This window comes from Dasypus novemcinctus, chromosome 18 (assembly GCF_030445035.2).
Source record: "Dasypus novemcinctus isolate mDasNov1 chromosome 18, mDasNov1.1.hap2, whole genome shotgun sequence".
NCBI classification, from domain to species: Eukaryota; Metazoa; Chordata; class Mammalia; order Cingulata; family Dasypodidae; genus Dasypus; species Dasypus novemcinctus.
In genome coordinates this window covers 7,771,194-7,797,745 of record NC_080690.1, presented here as the reverse complement: position 1 = coordinate 7,797,745, position 26,552 = coordinate 7,771,194, and the positions used below count along the sequence as shown (strand labels likewise).

General features: G+C 40.8%; 1 protein-coding gene across 2 annotated transcripts in view; it reads left to right on the top strand.

The window, feature by feature from the left end:
• GAN (gigaxonin) overlaps positions 1-26,552 on the top strand; it is a 79,684-nt gene that overhangs the window by 1,758 nt on the left and 51,374 nt on the right. The gene's annotated exons all lie outside the window — the stretch shown is intronic.

Here is a 26,552-nt window from a genome sequence, read left to right as displayed (position 1 = left end):
TTTGTTAAAAGCTGGAGAAATTGCCTGTAAACTGATTAAATATGTTACTGGAGGCTGTCACTAGAATTGACAGAAAAGGCAAAATGATGTGCACAATATTCTTAGAGCATTTTAGCAAAGTACATTTTTTTTTTAAGATTTATTTATTCCCCCCCCCCCCCCGTTGTCTGTTCTCTGTGTCTATTTGCTGTCTCTTATTTGTCTGCTTCTGTTGTTGTCAGCAGCATGGGAATCTGTGTTTCTTTTTGTTGCTTCATCTTGTTGTGTCATCTTGTTGTGTCAGCTCTCTGTGTGGACAGCACCATTCTTGGGCAGGCTGCGCTTTCTTTGTGCTGGGTGGAGGCACTCCTTGCGCGTGGGGCTCCCCTTCGCGGGGGACCCCTGCATCACAGGGCACTCCTTGCGAGCATCAGCTCTGCGCATAGGCCAGCTCCACCTGGGTCAAGGAGGCCTGGGGTTTGAACCACGCACCTCCCATGTGGTAGATGGACACCCTAACCACTGGGCCAAGTCCTCTTCCTGCAAAGTACATTTTAAACTTTGCATTAGGAGACATTTGTGCTATCTCAGATCAGGTGCTCCTATAACTTCTCTTGGCTCTCTTCTGTAAATCCATTTGCATTTTCCTTTTGTGGATTTAAAGATGGGGGGAAGTCTTTGTTAATATGGAATTTAGATTGAGTTTTGTCACTGTGACAGACACCTTTCGTAGTTGACAGTACAGAGTTTGAATAGTCAATATTAAATAGGAATCAGCAGGCCAGAGTCTTCCTTGTATCCCGAGTAGTCCCTGTTTGGGGAAATGCACAGAAAACTACTTTAGATGCCTTATTGTTGTAGTAGTTCTTTAAATGGCATTCAGTTGATTTAAAAGAAGAAAATCAGCCAAAGTACTGTGCATAGCATTTACCACTACAGTAGACCCCATATTTTACTCATTTGCTTTGTCATCTTCCCCAACTACAATGTCAGCTCCATGAGGTCAGAGATTTTTCTTTTGTTTATCGCTATATTCCTAGCACTCAGAACAGTGCCTTGTGGTTTAATGAATGTGTTGAACAAATGACTGCCTTCCTCTTTACCCCAGCAAATTGGACATGGACATTAGTGAGAATTGGCTGTTGCATCTCCATTCTTGAGTTCAACAATACCTAGTTGAAAAAAGCACTGGACTCAACATTTGAAGACCTGCTTTCTGCATCCAGCTTGTACTCTTATTGGTTTGAGTTGTTGGTAAATGACTTAATCTGAACTTGGGTTCTCTGATCTGGTAAATGGAGGATAACATGTGTCTTTATCTCATTTAATCCTTGACCCACCCTGTGAAGGTATAGGGTAGTAGTCTCTTGAACAACTCATAGGCCTACCTGTAGGGCTACAAAAGCAGTGGTATCCTCTGCTCTCTCCCTGAGCTGGGAAAAGTCAGGTATCTGCTTATGACATGCTGGCATTTAAAAAGAAAATTTAGTCATGTGAAATGTTGCTTATGTATAAGAACAGTAATTTAGGTACGAAATAATACTGTCGTAGTAGCAGAGCCCAAAGGAATTCAGATCTCCTCTCTTCCAGTCCTGTTACTTTTTAAATAAGACAACAGCAGCTCCGTGAACTTTAGTGACTTGTGTTATGTTATGAGGTTACTAGTACTTAGTAGTTGAAGTAGATTAATTAGACTCCTACCAGGATAATGATGCCTAGTTTCATGCTCTTTTTATCATATCAAGCTACAGCATTACTTGTATTTAACTGTTCTTTGTGTAAAACTCTCCCACTTGCTGGCTTACATTGTGTTATAACTGAATGTTTATTGGGCATGTCTCTTTGTTTATTTTCACTCTCATCCACCTTACGTGGGTAGGGCTGATTTTTTAAAATTTTACAGATAAACATCTCAGTCATTAAGTGTTTAAAGTTTTTTCAGTGACTACTTGCTTTAACTTTACTTGACTATTGAAGTGATAGAGTCTTCTTGGGATTCTTTTAAAGTTATCAGTTAATTTGACTAATATGTATGACTTCTTGGCAACACTTTAGTAATTTTTGATTCCAGTAATATTGGGCTTTTTATAATATATCTGTTTAAAAGAAACTTTAAAGAATTATATTGAAACAAAATAAATTGGTATGTTTTAAAAGTTGGTGTTTTGAAGGTTAAGCAATTAGGTTTGTTATGTCATTCAAATGTTTGGTAATCTCTGAAGTTTTATAAAAATCTGAGTTGTTTTATATCTTTAATTAGTCTCATTTTAATAACTGTCACAAACAATCTAAAGCTGTATGCTTTAGAAGCAACTTTATACTGCTGTATGCATACACAACCAGAAGAAGCCTGTCTAGCTTTGTCACATTTGGAGTTAAAGCAACTTATTTAATAAAATGAGTTTCTTTTTAATTCAGAAAAGCCTTTCACCTTAACTTTTTGGTTTGATCTTTTACTGTGCTTTTATCTGTGCTTTATCTTTGGGTTAGGAATTGTTTTCCTCCTTATAGTCTTAGCAATCTTAACACATTAGAAAGACCTTCAATATAAAAGGAAAAAGCCAGAAAGCTCAACTTCAGCAACGAAAGCTTCTGATGGTAACCTGAAAAAGGGCTGGCATTTCTGGGTTGTGTAGAGTATGTGTCATGTAGATTTAGGATATAGATGCTATAGGAAGGCAGATAGGGCCTTCCATAATTTATCTTTTAGCCCAGTCAGTGGCCAGCATACCCTTCTCCTAGCCTTTTCTCATTCTGATCCCTGGGTGACATTTTTCCTTTGCTTTGCTGGGAAAACTAAATCTAAACATAGCTGACCATCTTTAAGAATGGTGAAACTGCATCACAGATACAGTGATGCAGTCTTTCCTTTTTTAGCAACCTTGAGATCTTCTGGGAAAGGTTCCCTGAGGCATATAGGAAATTTCCCTTTCTCTTGAATATTGCTAAGTTTGATGTGCTTCGTGTTTGAGACTCTTCTCATTCTGGCACAATTCCATTGACTTGATGCAGAGTTCAGACCCCTTTCTCTCATCAGCTATGTGGTTCTTGGGGAGTAAAGAGAAGGATTTGAAAATGAATTGCTATGCTTCTGCATTGACATTGTGGCGGGTCTCTTACAGATTCCCAGGCCTGTATTCACTTTGGAGAGCTTAGGTTTTCCTAGGAACCTCTTGGATGATTGATCTGTTTTGCTTTTAGTCTTGGAAAGTCAAGGACAGAAAGATTTGCACAATATTTGGATCCCCTGATGAGTATGACAAAAAGTCAAATGGCCCTTTCTCTTTTATTTTATTTTATTTTATTTTATTTTTAGAGAAACCCGGTCTAGTGAAGGTGGGGTGGACACCTTGGGCCTAGAGTGCAGCTTGGGTCACCTTGGACAACTTCTTTGTAACTTAGTATCCTCACTAGAGGTGAGATGGTTGGGCTACATGAACAGCAAATTCCTTTGAGTTTGAATAGTGTGGTTCTATGCTGTTTTTGTTGTGCTTCGTGTGTAGATGTTGTTTATGTGGGGTGAGGTAGAGGATGTCTGTTTCTGTTTTTAGAGCTTTATTGCATCATTTAAAGTTTTGTTGTACTATGATGTTAAAGGACTTCCTTTCCTCTGTCCTCCAGGACTTTGTTGGGTATTATGCTGTATAAATCCAGCCCAGCAGAGGTGTGTTGTAACAAGCATTCATTTAATGCTCTTAATCTGGGTATGTTCCAAGGCCTAATTATTGATGAGTCTGTTTTGCCATTTAAATCTAAAATTTGACTCATAGATGGTGCTGGTAAAACTACTTGAGACTAGTATCTCTGTAGAAGGTCAGGTTTCATAATAACACAGAAATTGTCATTCTTTTTTCTTGGGATACCTGAAATTTGCCCCAGAGTTTAATGCTACATGGGTGCTTCAGTCTCTTAGTATTGTCTGTTGTGTGTAGGGCACGCTATCAAGTCCCTGGCTCCCTTTTCTTGAATAATTTAAGTGTATAACTGAACAAGCTTGTATCAGATTGTTTGCTTCTTTGTTACTGGGTGCTGAGATATGCTACTTAGGCAGTAGCAGCCACTAAGTGTTCTCCCTGGTAACAATGAAAATCTGGCTCTGGAATAGAGCAATTTCAGAGTAATTCTCAGTTAATAGCATTTTGCTTTCTTTAAGATATTTTCAAAAATCTTTCTTTTGCTTTCAGTAAGTAGACACCTATATACCTTATGATTCAGTTAGAACCTCCCAGGTTCTGGGTCTCCTTAATGAACCTTCGAGCATTCTTAAATCAAGGTGACTCCACCTGTCTTTTGTACTCTTATGGCTATGGGAAGTAAGTTTTGCGATTTTATTTGATTAAACTTTGCTCTTATGTGAGTTTTCAAAAGTGATATTCAAGTGTGTTCCATTTCAGAAGATCAGAGAAATATTTTGATCTTCTTTGTCTTGGTTTCTAAAGAAACTAAGCACTTCTAAATTGGAGCGCTGTTTAACACTGATTACTCATTTCAGCTTAAAATTATTTGTTTGTTTATACAAGATAACAATTGCCATTGTCAGTAGTAGCAAATGCTCTAATTCTGGAGAGGTTTTGGAAGGTTTCAAATAATGAGGACAAAGCAATAAGATTCTTATTAGGCTAGTGAATTTAACAAAAAGGGAAGTGTTGAGAGTTCAGATTTATTACAAAGCTTTCTTTGTTGTTACTTTGAGTAATAGTAATGTATTATAGGTATAACCTAGCTTTAATGAATACCATGTATTTGATAAGATCTTATTCTTTTTCCTAAACCCTTTTGCATTCTGCCTAATCTTATACTGTGTGTTTTCCCCTGTAAATTCCCTTAAGTGTTCTTTAGGTAATCTTTATTACATAATTTAGATTCAAGTGAAGTGCTTTTTCACATAGAAATGTTGGATCCTTAGGACTGAGATTTGAATAGTATAGGCTAAGCATTATCCATTGTTTAAAGTGTTCATCAGTTTTTCTCATGATATCAAAGTGATGCTTAAAATCTATTTATAATCCATAATGAAGACATAATTAGGACAAATACGGAGTCATTCTGCTTATGAGGACCATGCAGTAAGTCCTTTAGGGAGCTTGCATCATCCTTCTGCAGGACCAAGGGTATCATTTGTATACCAAAGCTGGAATATAAATGAATAATTTGTAAGCTAGATTTCTGGGTTAAGGGTGGGGATGTGGGGGTGTTGGGTGTGGCAAGTGGCAGGCTGTGGTTATAGCCTTGAGTTCCATAGGCTGTCTGCCTTCTAATATATGAGGAGTCCAAAGAAGAAAGGAAAGCAACGTCTTGGGTAGAGAGGTCAGCTGTAGCTCCTGGAAGGATTGGTAGTTGCGTTTCCACTAAGATGCCCTCTGACACTCATTCAGAGTTCTTGGCCCCTGTGGTACAGAAAATGGGAGAGTTAAATCATCTTCCAAATTCTTATTGCCAAAGACTGATTTACACATAGAATGATAGTCTAATGTTTACTGTAATGGTTGCCTCCATTTCTCGACTGGAACAAATGTGAATGTCCTAACTTGTCACAGAATTATTATAGGGATAATGTGAAGTATAAATATGTAGCATTTGTCATTTACGACTTTGGTAATTTGCTTTTATTATATATATAACTTGATTTATATTTACATTTTATATAATGGAATTATATAATATGTTCTTTGTGTCTGGTTTCTTTCACTTTGCATAATTTTTTTTAACCTGATACTAACATCTTGTAACATTAGATTTGTTCAGTTTCAAAGAAAAGAAGTCTTACATAGTTTGCTTTTTTCCTCTGTTGAAAAACATTAGAAAAATTGAATACTCCAGGGAAAATACAACCCTGGTGAAATATTTTTTTAGGTGAGACTTATCCTTCAAGCAATAAAGCTTTGAGGGGGCAGTGTGTAGCATAAATGGAAGATGGGAAGTACTGGGTTTAAAAAATAGACCGTTGAATAATGAATAGAGAATAATAAAGGTGTATTAGTCTGCCAAAGGAGTGGGAAGCAAAATACCAGAAATTGGTTAGTTTTTATAAAGGGTATTTATTTGGGGTAGGAGCTTACAGTTACCAGGCCATAAAGCATAAGTTATTTCCCTCACCAAAGTCTATTTCCACATGTTGGAGCAAAATGGCTTCCGACGTCTGTGAGGGTTCACAGCTCCTGTTTTTTCCACAAGATCACCTGTAGGCTATGAGCCTCTCTAGACTTTGCCCCTCTCTACAAGGTCAGCTGTAGACTATCAGGTGAACAACTCTGTTTCTCTCCCTGGGGTTTCTGCTGTGTCTAAGGAGCTGTCTCTATTCCTCTGTGTTCTTCTCCTGGCTCAGGTCCTCTCTTCCCAGGGCTTGCTTCTCTTTCCTCTGTGTGCCTACTTCCTGGGGCTCCAGCTTAAGACTTCAGCATCAGACTCCAACATCAAAACTCCAACATCAAAAACCCTCAACTCTGTCCTTTGCCATGCCTTTTATCTGTGAGTCCCCACCCACCAAGAGTGCACCAAGAGTGGGTGGGGACTCAACGCCCTAATGATGTGGCCCAATCAAAGCCCTAATCATAACTTAATCATGCCCAGGTACAGACCAGATTACAAACATAATCCAGTATCTATTTTTGGAATTCATAACCATATTGAACTGCTACATAAGGTATCTTTTTTTTCCTTTTTGCAGTAATGTGCTAATGGGCATATAAACAATATATTTTTACTTGTAGGTGTTTTGTAGTATCTGGATTCTCTGAACTGTGAGGTATTCTGTAGTTTTAGGACAATTTTAAAGATCATTTCGTGCTTGTGTTTTTAATGTTAATATGGTAAGATGAGTAGAATTTTAACAATTTTATTATTATCTCTCTTTTTTTAAGATGCATGGATCACACAAAAAAGTAGAAATATTTTGAAACTCAGCATTCATTGGTAACCACTTGCCTATGCAAGTCTTCCCTAGCAGTGGTATGAATAATTATACATTTTTATTATTGGGCTCAAAATGTTTTCAGGCTTTTTGTCACTGTGTTGAATCTATCAGGCCCTAAACTGGAGGAAACTCATTTTGAAACCTCACATTTAGGAATGTGAGGTTGGTAGGGGTCTCTTTTAACACATAGAGTACATTCACTAGACGTAACCAAAAGTGTGAGGAAAATGGGATTTTGAAGAGCAGAGAGACTCCTTAGAAAGAAAGGTCACTGATAATTGTGCTCTCCAGTCTTCTCTCCTTGCTGTAACCCACCTTCTACTCCACTGATAGAATTGGAAGCCAGCAGGACCCACTGTCTTCTTGCATAGTCTTCTGTTTGGTCAGTAAAAGAAATAAGTTTCCCAGACTTTCAGCTTTCCTTCTACACTAAAGCTATTGTGGGATTGTTCGAGACTTGTCTTTGTGTATCTGGTTTGTTTGTTTTCCTGCCTGGCCTCCTTAATAGCTATTGCCCTATGTGAGCAGAGCTACCAGCTTTGTCCTCTGCCTAGAAATTATCCCTGTTGTTGGCAGGGAGGGGATAAAATATCTCTGATTTTTTTCACTGACTGCTATGAGGACAGGAATAAAGTAGATGTTATGCTTCCTTTATTTAGAGTCATCTTTTGTATTAATAGGAAAGGGGATTATGAAAATACTCAGCACTGTCACACACCTATTGCTAGCTTGCTGTATTCTTTAGAAATGTCATCACCACCTTAGCTCATATGCCTGTGGGATTGTGTTTACCATAATAAATTACAGCTCAAGAATTAGCATTGTCTAAAAGTATTGAAATTTACTATGAACTGTGTTTTATCACAGATACAGTTCACAGCAAAGAGACCTTATATGTAATTAGTGTTGACTATTCAGGGGATTAATTACCAGTTTAGTCATTCAATCAGCAAATACATGGTGGATACTCAATAAATATCAGAAACTGCTAGGTGCTGGGGAGATGGTGGTGAATGAGATAGGCCAGGCCACAGCTGTCATGGAGCTTCCATTTTAGTAGTTTATCTAGGACCCAGCGCTCCCAGACTACCATCTTCTTGTCTGTCTGCTGCATGCTATTTGAGCATATATTCATAGTCTCCCACAGTTTCCAGATCTAAGCCTGAATACCTGCGAACCTTAATCAGTCATTTTATTTTTCCTGCATCTATGTTGTTGGTGAAGGAAATAAACATAAAGCTAAGGATTTTTAAATTATTTTTTAATGTTCACTTAATATTTCAACACTGTGTATTCTAGTGTTGTGTGATAGTATCTATGAATTCCAAAAAAAGATACTTGATTATGTTTGTAAATGGGTCTGTTCCTCTGGGTGTGATACACTTCGATTGTATTAGATTCAGCTGAGCTGTTTTTTACTAAATTATGTTAAGATTAGGGCTTGATTCCACCACATCATTAAGGCATGCTGGGTTGAGTCCCTATCCCCTTGGTGGGCTGGTAAAACATAGTCTCTCACGGAAGTTGATACACAGAGAAACAGATACATTAAAAAAAAAGAGACGTCTCCATTAAACATGTTAGAGGCCTTGGGAAGAGAGATGAGCCTGGTAGTCCACAGCTGACCTTGTGAAAAGAGCAGAGCAGCTGAGCCCGGAAAGAAATGAGCCCAAGGGAAAGAGAAAAGCCTTATGCCTGCCTACAGGTGAGACTGGAAGAAGCTGGGACCATGGAGCCTTAAGAGGAAGAAGGAAGACTGTACCCTTGGCAGATGATGCCTGCCATCTCGCTTCAACATGTGGCAGATGACTTTGGGTGAGCAAGTACCTCTTATGGTACCTTGAGTTGGACTCTTTAGGGCGATGTTATTGTAAGTTTCTACCCCAAATAAATACCCTTTATAAAAGCCAACAGATTTCTGGTACTTTGCATCAGTACCCCTTTTGACTGACTGATACATTCTTTTATATATGTATATGTGTATATATATATGAATGTATGTGTATATGTATATATATATTTAATTGACTCATTCCAACATTCACTGCTATATTAGTGACTCCAATTAATCACATGTACAGAAACAATTTTAAGTAGAGAATGCAAGTTCTTGGTCAAGGTTCTCTAATATGCTCAATCATTCATTGAATTTTTTTTATGTGTGTCACTGTGTTATGGTGGTAAACTATAGACAGAGTTCAGCATCTGTGGAGTCTCACTGGGAGGCAGGCAGTAAAGAAAAATCCAAATTACAGAGTTGTAGAGCTCTAAATGTAATAAACAGGAGGCACTGGAGTGCTTGCAGCTATAGACAGGGCAAAGAGAACACCACTCTAGGAGGTGTCATTCTAACAGCTGAAGGATGAATGCACTAGGCATGGGAAGAATGGGGGCCAGGGGCACAGGGCACAGAAGTGCTAAGGTCCAGAGGAAAACCAGTTTGGCATATTTGGAGAACAAGAACATCAGCATGATTGGAGATAATGAGTCCTGAGTGGTGGAAACTGACTTTCTTGGGGGTAAGAGGTAGGCAGGGATTTGTAGTCCTTGAATTCTATTTTTATACTGCTTCCAAATAAAGTTAAATATTTCCCTGAACGTGTATGGGGGCTGGCTGTGGAAGAGTGGGAACAACAACAAAAAATCCTTACAACGTAGTTTAGTGTCTGATAGAGAGTTTAGGTTTTACTTTAAGGGTTATGGAAAGGCATTGATGGATTTTAAGAAGGGGAAATGAACAGTCTTATTTGTATACTTCTTTTAAGGTCACTATGGCTGCAGCGTTGAAAGTGGGTTACAAGAGCCAAGAATGGAGGAGAAACCAATTAGGATGCTACAGTTGTTCTGGTGGGAAATAAGGATGACCTGGACTAAGAGTTGGCTTTGGAGTTGGCATGAAGTGACTGGATTGAAGATTTTTGGCAATAGGACTTGTTGATGAGGAAAAGGATGACTTCCACGTTCACTGTGGACATCCTCATTATCATCAGTAAACAGTGGTTATCAGTTACTATGAGCATTAGGGATGGGTTAAAAAGGTATCAAGTAGCAGCATCTCTTCTCAAAGTTTACAGTTTTGTTGTGAAAAGCCAAGTGTACAATAAAAGCTATTTTAATTGTATAGCTACTTCTGGCTCTGAGAAGGAGGAACTATTCAGATGATCAGATAAAGTTTTATAGGGGAAACAATGTTTGAGCAAGGCCTTGGAAGGGCTAGTAGGATTTTGGTGATAAGGAGAATGGCCAAGGAGGATCATTCAGTTAGAGCAAAGGTATAAATGCGGGAACATAAGGTCTGTGCTCAGGTCAGGGAGCAGACTGATTTGACTGGACTTCAGGGTGTGGCTAGGCCTGGTGGGAGAGAGGATGGATGGCAGGAAAGAACAGTAGTATGGAGTGCTAGGTTAACTCATTTAGATTTTCAGTCATCAGTTGGTAACTATTAAATAGTAGTATTGGTAATATGATGGAGCTCTACTTTTAAAAGGCAATTTCGTTGATGATGTTTATAGGATGGGGGATGAAGCTGGAGTTGTTAATTTGATCCAGAATAGGACACAGTGGCCATGGCTTAGGCACCCAGTAGTGGCAGATACCAGGGACTGTGGATGAAATCAGCTGGTTGGTAATTGAATGTGGTTTATAAGGGAGAAGAAGAAAGAGATAGCAAGTTGGAGCTTGGCTGCTTAAGAAGTGGGAATTTTAGCACTCTGTCTTAGATGTGTTGAGTTTGAATTAACAGTGCTGCAGAAACACCTTAATTATGCTCTTTTAGAACGTCACAGTTCTATAGAGTGCTTCTCAAGCGTGTGGCTTCTTATTTGATCTTCATCCTCTGTGTTTGCCTCTGTGTCTTGTCTTTGCCTTTCTTAACCTTCTATGTTTCTGCAGTAAATTCATATTCATCCTTCAAGACCTGGTTCCATTATCCTTTCTTTTTAAATTAATATTATTATCTCTCTCTTTTTTTTTTTAAAGATACATAGATCATACAAAATGTTACATTAAAAAATATAAGAGGGGGAAACGGACTTTGGCCCAGTGGTTAGGGCGTCCATCTACCATATGGGAGGTCCGCGGTTCAAACCCCGGGCCTCCTCGACCCGTGTGGAGCTGGCCATGCGCAGTGCTGATGCGCGCAAGGAGTGCCGTGCCACGCAAGGGTGTCCCCCGCGTGGGGGAGCCCCACGTGCAAGGAGTGCGCCCGTGAGGAAAGCCGCCCAGCGTGAAAAGAAAGTGCAGCCTGCCCAGGAATGGCGCCGCCCACACTTCCCATGCCGCTGATGACAACAGAAGCGGACAAAGAAACAAGACGCAGCAAACAGACACCAAGAACAGACAACCAGGGGAGGGGGGGGAAATTAAATAAATAAATAAATCTTTGAAAAAAAAAAATATAAGAGGTTCCCATATACCCCACTCCCCACACCCCCACACTCCTCCTACATCGACAACCTCCTTCATTAGTATGGCACTTTCATTGCACTTGATTAGAGTCTGTGTTGTAGTTTACACTCTCTCCCAGTCCATTCAGTGGGCCATAGCAGGATATATAATGTCCTGCATCTATCACTGTAACATCATTCAGGACAACTCCAAGTCCTGAAAATTCCCCAATATCACACCTCCTTTTCCCTCTCCCTGCCTTCAGCAATGCCCATGGCCACTGTCTCCATATTAGTGATACAATTTCTTCCATTGCTAGCATTGCAGTAACTCTATAGTAGAATACCAGTAAGTCTACTCTAATCCATATTTTATTCCTTCATCCTGAGGACCCTGGGATAGCAATGTCCACTCCACCTCTAAATTGAGAGGGGCTTAGATCCCACATGGCTGATGGATGGAATTCTCCAACTTGCAGCTGTAGACTCTCTCAGTTCCCTAGTGTGGTGGTTGACCATCCTCACCTTCCTGTTAGCTGACCTGGGTAAATCCAATGAACCAGAGAGTAGGTGCTGCAACTCTGCTGAGGCTCAGGGCCCAGCTGGCACATAGATAGTCCAGAGATTCAAGTCTCTGGAGCATACACCAACCCCAGGTTCAGTAAAAGTGACAGAAGAAGCATGCATAGGGAGATCACATCTGAGTCCAACTCTGTCCCACTCAGGAGCACAAATTCCAAAGTAGGGCCCACTGACAAGGCACTGAACTCCAGAGCCATCTGTCATGACTGGAGGACCTGGATGTCTCCGTAACCCTCAGGAGCACCCCTACCTGTCTCTGAGATCCTGCTGAGACGTGCATAAGTGCGACCCCTCTGATGACCTCCTGACTCATTTTGAAGTCTCTTAGCTATATAAACTCATTTGTCTTTACCATTTCCCCATTTTTTCAAGTTATTTTTCTAGCTGCATCACCAGCTAGTGCTTGGTAGTAATCCCTTGGTGCCAGGGAGGCTCATCCCCAGAAGTCATGTCCCACACTGGGGAGAAAGTAATGCATTTACATGCTGAGTTTGACTTAAAGAGTGGTCACATTTGAGCAACATAGAGGCTCTCAGGAGGAAAATCCTAGGTGCCCTGCAGCTCTAGGCCTAGTTGAAATTTCAAGCACACAGGCTCATAAGCATAATCATCAGTATCAAGGGCCCATCATTGGACCATCCTTCTTCACTGGTTTTTGCCCTTGTACTTGGGGGATTGTTGCTACTCCCTTGGGGAGTGTGACGGAATTTCCCAGAATGGGAACTCAGCACTCCCTCAGTTGTCACGTGAAACTCTACCCCCTATGTCAGTACCCAACGAACATATCTATATATTCTATATGCATGCCCTGGAGGACCCCCTTCCACCCATGCATCCCTCATCAGTGATACCCCACATCAGTGTTCTTCCCCTGCCACAGTTGAATCCCTCTGTGACTTGTGATCCAGAACTTCTAAAATAAAGTCTAATCCAATATCCTTTGTATAACAATTTTTTTCCCAGCTCACTCTTAATTACTCCCATCTAAGGAATCCTTTAATTATGGTATATACCATCAGCATAGCATGCACTGAAATTTATCTTTTATTTAGTTGGGAGAAACAGAACAGTGGACTGGGTGCTTTTAAAGGTTATCACCTTTTATCTCCAGGGCAGAGGCACTAAGTCTTTGAGTAGAAATTCCATACATAAGGGAACTGAGTTAACTTCAGTCTCTAAGTACTCTTTTTTTTTTTAAAGATTTATTTTTATTTATATAATTCCCCTCCCCTACCCCGGTTGTCTGTTTTCTGTGTCTTTTTGCTGCATCTTGTTTCTTTGTCCGCTTCTGTTGTCGTCAGCGGCACGGGAAGTGTGGACTGCACCATTCCTCGGCAGGCTGCTCCCTCCTTCGCACTGGGCGGCTCTCCTTATGGGTGCACTCCTTGCGCATGGGGCTCCCCTATGCGGGGGACACCCCTGTGTAGCAGGGCACTCCTTGTGGGCATCAGCACTGCGCTTGGGCCAGCTCCACATGGGTCAAGGAGGCCCGGGGCTTGAACCGCGGACCTCCCATGTGGTAGACGGACACCCTAACCACTGGGCCAAAGTCCGTTTCCCTCTAAGTACTCTTGAAGAAGTAACAGACCAGAGTTCAGGAGGCTGTATATACTGCTTTCAAATAAGAGTCAACTTTTTGCTATAGTATTTTACTGTATCTCTGAATATGTATTGGGAGCTGGGAGAGAGGGATGAAATAAACCATTTTACAGTATAGTTTTAGAGAATCTTTAATTTTGTGCCATCTTACCTAGTATGATCCATTCCATTAAAGTCCATTTCTGGTGCTAAGAAACGCAGTAGAAGAAGGGACCAAATTCTTTATTCAGAACTAGTAGCTCCAATGAGAGAGCTTTTGTTCCAACATTACTAAAGAATTGAGAAGTATTCATTTCCCTGGCAGCATTTTGGAGCCATTTTCAGTTTCAAGTTGTTTGGAAAAGGTTATCTGAGGACTATACATTAAGGAGGCACCAGAAGTGGAAAGGTGGTTTTGAGATTGAGTTTAAAGATACTAAAGTAAAGCTCATCCTGGAGATGGCTTTCATTTATTAAAGGGGACTGAACGGAAGGGGCTGTGCTTGAGGCCAAAGTTTTTTCCCAGCTCCCACTATCTCCTTCTACAAAAGAAAAAAGAAGCAGTTTCTTTACATTCACTTAATGCTTTGGTTTGAACTATTTTGAAAGGATGTTAAATTAATATAAAGTTCTTACTTTCCGTTTGGATTTACTCAGAAGTTCCACTTTTTCTGTCTTTGAAAGGCACAGGCCTTCCTTTTACCTCTTTATTGTAGGAAAGAGAAGATGGAAAGTGAGTAGAAATATGGAGCTCTTTCTGAAATACGGAGCTTCTGTAGTATTTAGCACCATTTGTCTACTGCAGCACAAAAGAACCAGCTCAGCTCGTTTTTAATTGAAGCTTTCTGATCATTCACATGGAGTCTTGAAGTTATAGAAGGAGCCTCTTTTAAATAACATTTGAAAAATACATAAGCAGAAAATCTGGAACTGTTTGACAGGTTGTGGCATGAATTTCTTTCATGTGTGTTTCCAAAAGGTCAGGGTGTGACCAGAACAAGGAACCAGACTTGTTTCATTCTAGAAGAATTTTTTGCTTCACAGGTTGCTACATATGGTTCTGTCTTTGAACTCATCTTAAAATTTTAACATGCTTTTTCAAACCTTGTCTTTTAAGGCAGTTTTTTTGTCTGCTTTACTTTCAAAATTATAAGAACTAGATTTAAATTTAAAAACTACTTTAAACACAAAAAACTATAGAAAGTCACATGAGAGTTCAGTTATTTATGTTGTACTAAATTAATTTCTGGTTCTAAACAGTGTTTTCAGTAAATTGTTTGATTTATCTATATATAAATACTTAGGGTTCCTCTTTTCACTTGAAGTCATTTCATATCCTTATTTCCTTACATCTCAATGTAATAAGATATAATAATCACTTCTAATAGCTTTATTATGACATCATATTGCTGTTGCACATACATTGCTTCATCATTCCCCAGTGTGACATTTTTTAAAAAATATTTATTCCTCCTGCCTGTTGTCTGTTCTCTGTGTCTCTTCTCTGTGTGTTCTTCTGTTGTTTGTATTCTCATTAGGTGGCTCCAGGATCCGATCCTGGGACCTTCCAGAGTGGAAAAGAGGCAATCATTCTCTTGTGCCACCTCAGCTCCCTGTTCTGCTACATCTCTTATTATCTCTCCTTTGTGTCTCCTGTTGCGTCATCTTACTGCACCAGCTGTCTGCGTTGGCCAGCACTTCCTGCGGGGCGGTACTTCTGTGCAGGGGGGCACTCCCGTGTGAGCTGGCACTCCGCGTGGGCCAGCTCACCATGTGGGTCACCTTGCCTTCACCAGGAGGCCCTGAGCATCGAACCCTGGACCTCCTATATGATAAAGGGGAGCCCAACTGCTTGGGCCACATCCATTTCCCCACTGTGTGACATTTTAATCTCCAGTTCTTTTTTCTTCTATATAGTGCTCTATATACAAACCAGAAAACACAGATTTATTTTTTTTCTTTGTGCTTTTTTTGTGAGTGTAGGTAAACATACTTTGATACTCTATCATCCCGGGTCAGAGAACAGAAACACATTTGTTCTTCTTGTCACATGAAACCAGATTACTGTCTAGGAAGCCTGAGTTATTGAAAACCCTGACAGTGTGAATCTGATTTTTATTTTCTGGTCTTTCACCATTGCTTTGTCATTTTTGCACATGATCTCTCAAAATTGTTTTCTTTGTGTACCTGTTAGACTAAATTTTAAAATGTCCTATTTGCTGCTAAAAAAAAAAATAGGGGTTAGCAAATGTTTTCTGTAAAGGGACAGAATGTAAATATTTTCGACTTGGCAGGCCACATGTGGTCTCTGTCACATATCTTCTTTGTTTTGGTTTTAGTTTTAACAACCCTTAAAAAAAATATGAAAAAGACACTCTTAGCTTGCAACCATACAGAAACAAGCTGCAGGTCCAGCTGCAGGCTGACCACTGATTTTTTACAATTCAGACACACAAACTTTTAACTCTGAAGATCACTTTTAATGCTGTTTAAATGTAATATAATGATTATTTGTGTGCCAGTCTTCTAGAGAAGATTGACGAACAAGTCTTAATTCTCCCTGTCCCCTCTATTCTCCCTTTTTTTCTAGAACATCATTCTATCTTATGTCCTTTTCCTTCTCCTGTAACTTTTATTTTTTTCTCTACTCATCTGGCACATTTTCTCCCAGCATAAAAGTAGGCTTAATGCCTTAATGAAGTAGATTCAATTCCAAGTACCTCCTTTTAAAAAAAAAAAAGTATGCTTAAGTCTTTTCCAGTGCTAAGTGTATGGGAGATGCAAATAGTGAATAAATGCATCTGTTAAAAGCAAGCAAGCTGCATCCTCTTCTAACAAGTGTACAATTGCATTTCCTTTGCAGCTGAGATTCTTGAAAGGATAGTTTCTATTTACTATGTCCACAGTCTCACCTCCTGTGTTTTCTTTACTCTGCATTTGGGTGGCTATCTTATCACTCCTTTAAAAGTTGTCTTAAAAATTAATTGATGATACTGATGACTCTGCTTATGCACCTTTTGTGCTTGAAATTTCAACTTGGCCTAGTGTTGCAGGGTGCCTAAGTGTTACCTCCTAAGACCCTCCATGTTGCTCAAATGTGGCCACTTTCTAAGCCAAACTTGGCAAATAAATGCATTACCTTCCCCCCAGCGTGGGACATGACTCCTGGGGATGAACCTCCCTGGCACTAAGGGATTACTACCAAGCACCAGCTGGTGATGCAACTGGAAAAGAACCTTGAAAGAAGGGAGAAATGGTAAAGACAAATGAGTTTACATGGCTAAGAGTCTTCAAAATGAGTCTGGAGGTCATTAGAGGGGTTGCACTTACGCATGTTTCAGCAGGATCTCAGAGACAGCCAAAGTAGATACAACCCCAGGTAGTGGTGCCCCTGAGGGCTACGGAGACACCCTGTCCTATGGTCATAGCAGATGGCTCCAGAGTTTGGTGCCTTGTCAGTGGGCCCTACTTTGGCGTTTGTGCTCCCGAGTGTGATGGAGTTGTACTCAGATGTGACTTCTCTACACATACCTCTTCTGTACCTTTTATTGAACCTGTGATTAGTGCTGGAGTTGGTAGGTGTAGGTCCAAGAGACTTGAATCTCTGGACTGTCCATGTGCCAGTTGGGCCCTGAGCCTCAGCAGAGTTGTAACACCTGCTTTCCAGTTCATTGAACTCACCTAGGACAGCTAACAATGAGGTGAGGATGGACAGCTACCACACTAAGGAACCAAGAGAGTCTACATCTGCAAGCAGGAGAGTCCCATCTGTCAGCCATGTGGGATCGAAGTCCCTCTCAATTAAGAGGTGGAGTGGGCATCACCATCCCAGAGTCCTCAAGATTGGGGAATAAAATATGGATTACAGTGGATTTACTGGTATTCTACTACAGAATTATTGTGACTCTAGCAGTGGAAGATATTATATCATTGATGTGGAGACAGTGGTCACTGGAGTTGCTGAAGGCAGGGAGAGGGAAAAAGAGGTATAATATAGAGGTATTTTCAGGACTTGGAGTTGTCATGAATGATATTGCAGGGACAGATGCAGTACATTATATATCCTACCATAACCTACTGAATGGACTGAGAGAGAGAGTAAACTACAATGTAAACTATAATCCATGCTATGTAACAGTGCTTCAAAATGTATTCATCGGTTTCAATGAATGTACCACACTTATGAAAGAAGTTGTTGTGGGAAGTGGGGGGTGTGGGGAGTGGGGCATATGGGAATTGCCTCTATTTTTCTAATGTAATATTTTGTATGGTCTAAGTATCTTTTAAAAATAGAATATATATATATTTTTAGAAGATGGAATATAGGAAAAAATTAATAATGGTATAATTTGCCAAATCAAGTGAAAGCTTTTTAGTGTTTATCTTATTTGACCTATCTGCTTATCTGCTGTATTTATCACGATGATCATTTTTCTGATACTCATTCTCTCTAGGCTTCAGTGACACATGATCTCCTTTTGTCCTGTTTCCACTCTGGTCTGCTTTTCTGACTCCGCTTCCCATCTGTTCCTTATACCCAGATGTTGGACAAGAATCTGTCCTCACCCTGGCTTTCTCCCACAACAACTACATCTGCAGTGATGCTGCTACCTTGTCCTCTCTCCTGAGCTCCAAGTCTGTACTTGTCCTCTCTCCTGAGCTCCAGGTCTACTTCATCACTTACGACGTAGCTGCCTGGAGCCCAGTGAGACTCAGCTTCCTCTCCCCTCGGGTAGGCTGTCCATCATTTGATGTTCTGGCAGATACACCACCATACTCCTGCAGAGAGACCTGGCACCCCTCTGGGATGCTACCTCCTCCCTCGTTCCTCAGGTAATCGATGCTGAGACCTGAAATTTCTACCTCTCCAATCTCTGGGATCTGTCTCCTCTTTACCACTGCCTCTGTCAAGCTGTAGCTTTTGTTATTTCTCTCCTGAATTGTGACAGGAGTCTCTTACCTAACTCTATGCTCATTTACCATTATTCTTCCAGTCTGGTGCTACCAAAGTGACTTTTCTAAAATGTAATCTGATCGTGTTTAAAACTTTAATGTCCTTTGAGACATGATTGATTCCAGTTCTGTGGCAGGAAAAATACAACAAGATCCTGGGGCGTCTGAGGTGCTGGAAAGTAAGGAGGTGGTCAAGAGAAGATAGAGGATCTCATAAAGGCACAGAGGCGAACCTGAAAGAGCTTTCAATGACCAAGGATGGAACAATTTGAGCAACAAAAAAATACTGGATTATAACTCATAGATTAAAATAAACATCCATGTGTCTATGTATGACTAAATTTTTTTTAAAAGGGAAAAAAGAGTTAACTTCCTTACAGAAGATTTCTACTTAATTAGTATAATTATTAAATATATAAATAAATTAATGTAGACAGAATGAGGGAAATAGAAAATGATCATTGAAACACCAGAGTAATAATGGTTGCAGACAAGATCCACTAGTGGTTGCTAAAATTGGTGGACAACAGTTAAGGAGAGAGAGGAGATTCACATATTTCCAAATTATCTCCTCCAAGGTATTTATTAACTAAAAAGGGAAAAGTGGTAACTTTACAGAGGAGAAACCCAACAGAAACCACCTTAACCCAGTGGGCAGGGTTCCTGTCACCAGTGCTGGGATACACCACGGCATCCTCCCCCCCTCCCCCCATGGGATGCAAAAAAGGGGACAGTTTACGTCACTGGTGTTCCTGCCCAAAGTTTATAACCTCAGTCTAATTGTGGGAAATCAAACCCAAGTTGAAGAACATTGTAGAAAATAATTGACCAGAACTCATTAAGGGTTAGGGTCATGAGAGGTAAGAAAAGACTGAAGAACTATCACAGAGACAAAACCACTCAATACAGTTTGGGACCCTAGATTGGGTCCCAGAACAGAGGACAAAAATTAGGGGGAAAACTTTTGAACTTTGAATTTATCACCATGAAGTCAAATTCCTCTGTACTGTGCACAGTCCCTCTTAGAGCTGGCCTTTGCTCCACCTTCCCTTTGCACCCTCCCCGCCCCCCATATGCAGGTGCACACTCTACTTTCCAGCCTTACGGAATTAGGAATTGCATGTATTCTCTCTTTCCTTGAATGTACAGTGCTCTACTGTTCCTTGTCTTTGTTGTCTTTCTTCCTGGTATACTCGCTTCTCCTTCCTAATGTGCCTGTAAAATATTTAACTAAGGCTTGCTGAAGTGCCTCTGCTGAGAAGTCTTCTCTGACAGCTCTCCCGAGAGAGCTGGCTTTTTGCCCACTCTTGTACTCAGCGTAGCACCTGCTACCCAGCATGTATAATAATTTTTTTGTCATGTCTCCTTGGTCCCTTCTAATCTGTGCCAGTTCCTCAGTCTTTCCTTGTCTGTCTGGATCTTGACACTTTTGATGATCACTGGCCAGTTTTTTTTAATAGAATATCCTTCACATGGGTTTGTTTGGTTTCTTATTATTAGATTCAGGTTATGCATTTTTGGGAAGAACAGCACAGAAGTAATGTGTTGTGTGATGTGTTTTGTCCTCCTCGGTGTCTCACATCAGGAGGCATGTGATATTAATTTGTCCCAACACTGATAATGTTCTGTTTGATCCGTGGTCAAAGATAGTGTTGCATCCACCAAGTTTCTCCACCATCTTCCTCTTTGTTACTAATAAGTAACTTGTGAGGAAATACTTTGAAACTATGTAGATATTTCATTCTTCATCAGACTTTTACCCACTAGTTTTAGCATCATGATGATTCAATCTTGTAACACATTTATTCCCTCTGTATTTATTAGTTGGATTCCTAAATTTTAGTCTTAAGCAACTGAGTAGAAAATAATATCATTTACCAAGATGGCAGCCACTGTGGGAGGAATAGACTTTGAGTGGGCTGGAAAAACATGGATTCTTCGTGTTGTGGAATATAAAGCCAGGGGCTTCAAATGAATTGGATAACCCCTGAACTCCTAGAAATGATTTCTAACATTTCAGTCTATTGACATTAAACCCATGGTTGGAAGTGATAATATGTTAGTTCCTCAAGGGCAGGAACTACCAACTAGTTGAAATAGGATTTCACAATTCATACCTGGTACCTAATACTGTGACAGCTACAGTGAAGGGACTGGCTAATCAAACCAAACCCACTTGTCTACCACTATAGTTTCTACTAGTTTGTGTCTTAGTTTGCTAAGGCTGCCATGACAGATACCACAAACTGGTAGGCTTAAACAACAGGAATTTCTTAGCTCACAATTTGGAGGCTAGAAGTCTAGTATCAGGGTATCAACAGTCCATGCTTTCTCAGAAGTCTAATGATCTGGTGGCTTGCTGGCAATCCGTATCTCAATCTATGCCTCCATCACATGGCCATCTGTCACTTTCTGTCTTCTCCTGTGGCTTCCACTTCTGTGTCCAAGTTTTCTTTGCTTATGAACTCCAATCATACTGAATTAAGCACCCCCTTTCCCCTGATTCGGTTTGACCTCATTTTAGCAGGCTCTTCTGAGATCCTTTTTCCAAGTGAGTCACACCCACAAGACTTGACCATGTCTTTTTGGGGATCAGGATCAACCCTCACCTGTTTGGTCACACTTTATATCTTTCTCTCTGGGGCTTGCCACATTTCTGGTGAGTGCTACTTGGAGTAGTGCATCTCCACAATCCCTGAAATCTTCTCTGCCTCCTTTTCCTCCCTCACCTCCACACACCTACATACACTGTAGAAGTTTCCTTGAGTTACCCGTGTGTAAAGTATAAAATTGCACTCTCCAAGTTCTCTTTTCAGAAAGCATAATCTACCCTATGATAACATTCCTTTGTTCAAATCGCCTAAGTATCCAAGGCATACAATTGCTATTTTCTGATTTCTTCCAGATACTCATAATTGGACACAGTTACTTATAATATAAGTACAAAATGCTGTATTTTATCTTCAAAATGGATGGTGTGCTATCTAGGAAAAAATTGGAAAAATTTTTGTGAATGCTTCTGTGTTGCATAGTTTGGGGAAAGGAGGTTGTCAGGGGTGTACAGGGCTGTGGTTGGGGCCTCTCCTGAGCTGTTTCTGCATCCTCTGTTGTAAACGTGGCTTTGCTTTGGCTTCATTATTACATTTTTGCTTGGCATGATAGTAATTTCTTGAGTTTCTTGAAACCTTTCCTAATGTTCACATTTTTATATGCCATTGCCCATTCTCATTTTCCCGTTTTGGGAACTGTGATGAAACCATAAATGGTAAAAAACAGTGAAGTAAGGTGAGGTAGGTGTACTGACAGTTGGGCAGCCTTGTTCACAAACTAAAAACGTCATTTCACTCACCAACCACATAGCACAGCTTACCTTTGTGCCTCAGCACAAGGGGAATTATTGCATCATTGGGGTAGCTGTGGAATAGTTGAAAATTTTTACATAAATCCTTTTCCTTTTTTTTTTTTAAGATTTATTTTATTTATTTCTCTCCCCTTCCCTCCTCCCCTGCCCCTGCCCTAGCTGTCTGTTCTGTGTCCATTTGCTGCGTGTTCTTCTTTGTCTGCTTCTGCTGTCATCAGCGGCACAGGAATCTGTCTCTTTTTGTTGCGTCATCTTGCTGCGTCAGCTCTCCGTGTGTGCGGCACCACACCTGGCAGACTGCACTTTTTTTTCGCGCTGGGCGGCTCTCCTTACGGAGTGCACTCCTTGCGCATGGGGTTTCCCTACGCAGGGGACACCCCTGCGTGGCACAGCACTCCTTGCACACATCAGCACTGCACATGGGCCAGCTCCGCACGGGTCAAGGGCCAGCTCCACACAGGTCAGGGAGGCCCGGGGTTTGAACCGCAGACCTCCCATGTGGTAGGCAGACACCCTATCCACTGGGCCAAGTCCGTTTCCCTACATAAATCCTTGAATTGCTGCCTGCCCAGCAAACCTAGGAAATTGGACGTGGAGGGAAAGCATTCACCTTCCCATCCTTGTGGATAAATCAGTGGGATGTAGTCCAGGAATACTCAAAGCTCTTCACACCTTTAATAAAATTTGTCAATTAGTATCAATTAAGTGCCCATTCAGTGCCAGATACTTTATTAGGTATGGGGATAGAGCAATAAACAAAACAAAGACCCTATTTTTATGTTTGTAGACATTAAACAAGTACAGTTTAGTAGACGGTGATAAATTTTATGAAAAAAAAAATAAAGCAGGAGGGGTGGTATTTCAGATGGGTGGTGTTTTAGCCAAAGGGGTGCCAATGCAAAGTACCAGGAATCTGTTGGCTTTTATAAAGGGTCTCTATTTGGGGTAGAAACTTAAAATCACAAGACCATAAAGTGTAAGTTAAATCCCTCTCTGAAGTCTTTTGCCACATGTTGGAGCAAGATGGCAGGTGATGTCTGTGAGGGTTCAGCCTTCCTTTTCCTCCCAAGACTTGGTGGTCCCAGCTCCTTCTGATCTCAGCTATAGGCTAGTGTTAGGCTATTCTCTCTTCCTGAGGCTGGTTTCTTTCCGGGCTTTCTCAGCTGTTCAAGGGCACTGGTCTTTTCAGCTGCAGACTATCAGGTGAACAGCTCAGCTCTCTCCCCAGGGCTCCAGCATCCAAAACTAAACTCTGTATTCTCCTTCTCCATGTATTTACTTCCCTGTCTTTTTTTTCTCTTTCAAAGATTTATTTATTTATTTCTCTCCCCTTTCCCACCCGGTTGTCTGTTCTCTGTGTCTATTTGTTGCGTTGTCTTTGTCCGCTTCTGTTGTTGTCAGTGGCACGGGAATCTGTGTTTCTTTTTGTTGCATTATCTTGCTGCGTTAGCTCTCCGTGTGGGCGGCGCCATTCTTAGACAGGCTGCACTTTCTTTCGCGCTGGGCGGCTTTCCTTATGGGGCGCATTCCTTGCACGCGGGGCTCCCCTATGCGGGGAACACCCCTGTGTGGCACGGCACTCCTTGCGCGCATCAGCACTGCACGTGGGCCAGCTCCACATGGGTCAAGGAGGCCCAGGGTTTGAACCGCGGACCTCCCATGTGGTAGACAGATGCCCTGACCACTGGGCCAGGTCCGCTTCCCTACTTCCCTGTCTTTATTGAGCATCCATTTATATAGCCCACAGCTGTAGTCTAGCTGTAGGCAGGGGCTCAAACCAAGTCACATAACATGGTCAAATAATAGTGCTAATCTTGATTTAATAAAATATAAATGAAACCTCTGAGTCTAATACAATCTAATATGCCCAGAGGAACAGACCAGTTTACAAACACGTGCCAATATCAATTTTTGGGATACAAAAACAGTACCAAGTTGCCATGGATGGTTACAGAGGCTGTTTTTCAGCGATGTTGTTGGAGTAGAGGCCTGCCCTCAATGAAGGATTAAACCATGTGAATAGGCGAGTGGGAGTAGAGAGAGCTTTCCAGGCAGGAGGCAATGTCTTGGAATAACATTGGTCCTGACTTGATTGGTCTGGGGTGGGACCTAGGGACTTGCTTTTTCATAAAAGTTCCCCAGGAGATTCTGGAAAGCCCAGGTTTGGGAACTACTCTTAAAATTATTATTATTCAAATTATAAATCGTTTCAGGGTATAGGTGAAGTAAAAAGTTTTAAAGTAAGTAAGAAAAATTACTTAGAAGACGGGGAGGGAGAAATAAATAGAGGGAAAATAAAGTAAATAAGGAAGGAAAAGAAGAAGTCCTGCAGCTCTGAGAAGACCACTCTCTTCGTAAAGCTCAGCTTAGACCAGCCCTGGGAGGGTTGTGGCCCAGCTGTGGCTTCTCCTTCTTGCACACCTCCTGCTTTGTGTTCTCTGTTCTCCATGATACTTCAGACTGGCAGCTATCCCACAGGCCTTGCTGTGCCATCCCTGTGCTTTCTTGTTTGCTCTCCTCACTACTCCCCCTACCTTGTCACCTTGGGAGAGCACTGCGCCGATTTGTGAGTTAGCCAGTTAGGTCATGGTGCCATAAAAGTGGAAGCTTAAATACAGTCTCTGGCACCCAGCTCAGATCCCACCACTTGCCTGAAGGTTTCCTTGGCTTTCTTCTGGGATCTCTGGTCGCATATGTAAATCTGGGTAAGTGCTTTTCTTCCCATGTAGATGGAATTCTTGGATGGCAGGAACTGTGAGATAGATGGGCACCTGTTTTCCCACCCATGAAAGTATGCCATGAAAGGCCTTGTGTGAAAGAATGCCATCTATTGATGCAAATATTAACTGCGAATGTATGCTTAAGTTGAATGGAAAGAAAAAAGTTCCATTTTTTTACTCCTGTGGTATTTAGGAGCTTATGAAGACAAAAAGGGGAGGAGTTACCATCTACACTCGTAAAACAAGATCCCCAAAAGGACATGAATTGTTAGTTTGGTATAAGTGAGCAAGGGATGTGGAAAGCCCAAGCTCCTCTGCGTAGATCTCAGAGAGCTTGCTTTTGATTGCCAGACAATTTGAGGTGATGTGAATATCACTTGAAATCAGATGAGTCACGCCCATGAATCATCCCAGAATTTCAGTAAATCTTGATTTCTTGAACATTACATTCTATTTGGGAGTGTTTCCTTGCTTTTATTGGCCACAAGCTTTTACATCAGAGGGGGAAAAGTCACTTAGACTTACTCTGTCTTACATCAAATCCTGTTCAGTAATGTCTAAAATGATTCTTGGAAGTAGACCAGGCCAGATTGTCTGGGTTGGTCATTAAGGCATTTAGACACAGCGAACTTTTTCAGCAGTTTGATCAAAACAAGACTATACTGAACAGCTTACTTTGGCCCTATTATAGTTATGTAAAAGTTGTAGACCTTTCCCATGGATGTAATGATTTGAATAATACACACTATTTTATTAGCTAATAGCCAAATTTTTGTCTTATGAAACCTTTTTTCGGTGTTGTCAAGAAAAAAAATTATTTTTGTTTCACTTCCTGTTCAACTTTAATAGAGCAAATTATAAGAAATGATTGCCCAAAGGACAAGTAATTGGGGAAAAAATAAAGTTACACTGCAGAATCCACAAAAAGACATATTATAAACCCTAGATGGCTGTTTTATCCTCCAGGGCTCAACAACTATGGGTCTCCAGAGCTGATTCTCTGCAGTAACTCTGTGGCCTGTTTCAGTAGTTTAGTCAAGAAATGTTTAGGAATGGAAAAGATCACAAATCACTTCCGTTAACCCCTTCTGTTTACAAATGAAGAAACAGGACCAGAGAGGGGAAATGTCTTGCCCTGTGTATTAGTCAGCCATAGGGGTGCTGATGCAAAGTACCAAAAATCTCTTCGCTTTTATAAAGGGTATTTATTTGGGGGAAAAGTTTACAGTTACAAGGCCCTAAAGAGTCCATCTCAAGGCATCATAAGAGGTACTTTCTCACCCAAGTCATTTGCTACATGTTGAAGCAGAATGGCAAGCGGTCTCTGCCTGGTCTCTCCTTAAGACTCTGTGGGCCCAGCTTCTTCAGATCTCAGCTCTAGGCCAGCATAGGGTTCGTCTCTTCCCTGGGCTGCAGGATCAGAGGTCTCTCTTCTTCCCTGCCATTGCAAAATTCTCTCCTCTGGAATCTGTGGAGCGCTTTCTTATTTCTCATATACATTCTTCTTTGTTTTCTTGAGTGCCCAGTTATATCAGCCCACCAAGGGGGCAGGGACTTAACCTAAGTTATACCCTACTGTCATGGTTCAATCAAACCCCTAATCTTAACATAATTTATCAAAGACATCTCAGCTGAATCTAATACAGTCAAAGGATATCATACCCAGAGGAACAGACCAGTTTAAAACATAATCTCTCTTTTCAGAATTCATAAATAATCTCAAACTGCCACACCTTGGAAACAACACTAGAGAAGAATGTGAGAGGCATGAATATTTGTATCTAAACACCTGAAGCCCACTTTTTACAATATTCCCAAATGTAGTTTTTTTCAAAGAATGTTATGAAATTCTCAAAGTGATATTTTAAGCCTGCTCCATATTCTTGGACAGAGTTTGTAAATTGACATCACAAACACAGATGATGTGACTTCTAACAAATTTACATATGACTCTAGCTTCCAAGGATGGAGATAAAGAACATAGGAAAGAATAGTTGATTCACCTCCTATTTAACATGGGCTAACTTTAGAAACAGAATTATCAGTCATTAACCATTTAGTTTAGCCTCTTTTTTTTTTTT